Here is a 3,872-nt window from a genome sequence, read left to right as displayed (position 1 = left end):
TCTTGCAGTTGGTCTTCACTGGGGCTGCAAGAAGTTGCTCCAGTTGGGAACAAGAGAGGGGTGGGTGAGCATTCTCCGGTATTTCCTACAATCTCAACCTAGCCAGATCTTAGCAGGAAGGTCCCCAAAAACTTCTCAGCATCCCCTGTCAGGTTTGTTATCCACTGTCTCTGAGACCGGGATGGCCAAAGTGTGGCTTGGGAGCCACATGTGGCTCTTTCACACATATTGTGTGGCTCTTGAAGCCCGCAGTGCCCCATCAGCTGGCTTGGAGAAGGCATTTGTCTCTAAATCACTTCTCCAAGCCAGCCAGCAGCTTGGAGAATGCATTTAAAGTTGCTTTCTTTCCACCTCTATCTCCCTCCTCCCTCCTCTCTCCCCCTTCCTTCCTTCCTTCCTTCCTTCCTTCCTTCCTTCCTTCCTTCCTTCCTTCCTTCCTTCCTTCCTTCCTTCCTTCCTTCCTTCCTTCCTTCCTTCCTTCCTTCCTTTGATGTTTATTCTATGTGGCTCTTTCATTATGCAAGTTTGGCCACCCCTGTTCTGAGAGTTTATCTATTCAGTTGGACATTGATAGCGATCCAGAAATTCTTCCTCCTTGTCCTCAGAGTCTGGGAGCAGCAGTCTTTCACACACAGCGTTGTCCTTTGCTGCCATCTTCTGCCAGACTGAGGCCTTGCTGAAAAGTTTGCTCCCAAATAATACTGTGCCTTCCAAGGTCCTGGCAGTATTGAAGAATAATGTGCAAAGGCACACTTTGTTCTGCAGATATAGACAACATAAAAGTCTCAGGAAATTCTCAATCTGGATGTGCCATTTCATCATTTCAGGGTAACAAAACTAAAAATAGTGTAAAATTCCAAAGGCTTGCAAAACTGGGTTACATGTTTCTTTTTACCCACCAAGAGGTAAACCCTAGCAGAAATCACCACCACCCCTCCTGGTGGTCTGTACATCTCTCTGGGAGGTCTGCATTTCTTGTTCTCTTGAATTCCTGGCATCCCACCGGTTTCAAACAGCTGGCTCTTCAGGGCCAGGATTATTTTTTAATCTTTATTTAAAATCCTGCCATGCAGTAAATACTGTGCCAACCACAAAGGAGGCAGCCCTATGCCTTCCCTTTTTCTTTTGTGATCCTTTATTTGACAACTGGGCTTTACAGCAATAAGATATAAAGCTGGGGTGTCTTAATCAGGTACGTTTGGGACTGGGAGAGGCCATATTAAAATTCTTCCTATTGCTCTCTTCACTCAAATATCTCAGTCAAGAGGTTTATTCAAATTCTGTGTCTGTTAAATTTCTAGTTTGTTTCTTCCCAGGGCCTTCAGAACTAGTAAAAAACAGTTCAAAATTAATAATGTTCTCTTGTGCGTTAAAAAAAAATGTTTACTGAGAGTTCATCTTCCCAGATAATAAACCATGAAGTGAATTCTGGAGGGCTAATTGCAAACCTGTTTCCTGAAGTGTTTAACTACCTTTCTAAAAGGATGAGTGTGGAGGATCTAAAAATGTACACACTAGTAATACGGTAAATATTACAATACATAAGAAAACATTAAGCTCTTTTAGGTCCCAGTGATTGGCTGGATCATGCCTATGTTCCAGTATCATATAGACTGGAACAGAATAAACTAGCTGCGTGAGAATGTACTAGAGCATTTAAGTTTTAATTCATTTTTATGTAACAGCTTTTAAAATACACAGATTAATGGCATGCTCCATTTCCCTCTTGCATGCAGAGATTTGGTTCTGGGATGGGAGGTGATGCTCACACTGACCCTCCCCCCCTCCCCTTTGCTTCCGATCAGGTGGAGAGACCCACCTGTGTTCTGCCAGAGAGGCCACCCATTTTCCACGTCTCTATAGGGCAGGAAGTCAGTCTGTTTCTTGCCCAGAGAAATCCTGCACTCTGCTCTTCTCCGAGTGCCAGCACTTAACTTACTCAGGCACTTCATTAGGTGTAGACAATTCTAGCATGTCAGAGAGATGGGAGGGGGGGAAATCTATTTCTCTGGTCTTTCAGGGCATATTAATTGCATGGTAAGTCTGCATGATCTTGGGGTGGTTTGAGCACCTGTTTGCCCCACAGTGGGTGAATACAGATGACAATTGAATCTGCCTGCCGCCTGAATGGATATATAACCCCTGGATAAGTGAGCTACCTGTACTGGCTTGCCAAATGTTGAGAAAAATATATATTTTACTTAGATATTTACACCTTGCTTTTCTCTCTACATGAGGCCCAAATCTGCCTGCAGTAAAGAAATCATCCTCCACTTCTCTTTTATCTTCGCTATAAGAAGGGAAGGGAGTAAAGCTGAGAGTGGATGTCCTGCCCAATACCCAGCAAGCTCCATGGGTCTCCCAGACCCCACTCCAACACTCTAACTGCTACACCACACTGGCTGTCTTATAACTTCCCTCAATCAGGAGTAATTGCTTGATATCGTTCTCTTCAGCGCTTGGTCGGCAATACAGACGGCTGGTTTACACTGAGAGTCAGTTTAGAGTATTGGTAAAGTGTGCGGACTCTTATCTAGGAGAACCATGTTTGATTCCCCACTCCTCCACTTGCAGCTGCTGGAGTGGCCTTGGGTCAGCCATAGCTCTCGCAGAAGTTGTCCTTGAAAGGGCAGCTTCTGGGCGAGCTCTCTCAGCCTCACCTACCTCACAGGGTGTCTGTTGTGGGAGAGGAGGAGAAAAGAGATTGTAAGCTGTTCTGAGACTCTGAGATTCAGAGTGAAGGGTGGTATAAATCCAGTATCTTTACCTGGGCCCTGCCCTGGATGGTCCAGGCTAGCCTGATCTTGCCAGATGTTAGGCACTAAGCAGGGTCTGTCCCCATTAGTACTGAGATGGGAGACCACCAAAGAAGATCAGGGAATGATACACAGGCGAGTGATGGCAAACCACCTTTGGACATCTTTCCACCACCAGTTTACCTAGTAGTCATATATTCTGGTAATGTAGCACTACATCCACACAGTGAGTCACTTATCCACGTTCCCTAAAGAAGGCATGTTTGAATTGGATTGAGTTGGAATAAAAGGTATTTCAGAGCCTCTGGTCCATGTTTATTGCAAGTCAATATGCTAAGGAAATAGAGGATATTCTGCCTGTTGCCACTAGAGGGAGCAATGCCTACATTTAGACTTACTGGTAGATGGTAGCTGTGTTAGTCTGAAGCAGCAGAACAAAGTTTGGAGTCCAGTGGCACCTTTTAAATAAAACTTTTTTGGCCTCAAAAGGTGCTACCGGACTCCAGACTTTGTTTTACATTTAGACTTGTGACTCTGAGCAAGTTTTAAGACTGGATTTGGGCTGGGTGGATTGCTGGCTTTACAAATGGCTGCCCAGCTTGTGAGAGCCACATTGCCTTAAGGCTCGTTTTTTGGCAAAGTGCCTTTTGCATCTCTGAGGTGGAGCGAGTTGGTGAGCTTGGGAAAGAAGGCTGAAGCCCCTCCCCGCACTGAGTTTCTCAGCTTGTTGCACTGAGTTTTTCCTCCCCAAAAGAATCCTTAAGCACTAAATATATGGATGCCTTGAAGCTTTGCCCTCCTGTAGCTGAACTTCTAACTCTGCTCACCTGGTGACCTCAGGCCAGCCAGACATAAATACTGGGGTAACCAAACTTGCTCAACTTAAGAGCCACATAGAATAAACCTCAGATGTTTGAGAGCTGCAGAACAGGAAGGAAGGAAGATGGGGAGGGAGAGGGAGAAAGAAAGCAACTTTAAATGCATTCTTCAAGCTGCCAGCTGGCTTGGAAAAGTGATTTAAAGTGAGAAATCTCCAAGCTGGTCAATAGGGCGGTGAGCCAGTTTGGTCACCCCTGACCTATAAACTGACTATGCCATTTTCCATAAAGTCACAGG

This window comes from Heteronotia binoei, chromosome 10 (assembly GCF_032191835.1).
Source record: "Heteronotia binoei isolate CCM8104 ecotype False Entrance Well chromosome 10, APGP_CSIRO_Hbin_v1, whole genome shotgun sequence".
NCBI lineage: Eukaryota > Metazoa > Chordata > Lepidosauria > Squamata > Gekkonidae > Heteronotia > Heteronotia binoei.
This window is presented reverse-complemented; position numbering follows the sequence as displayed.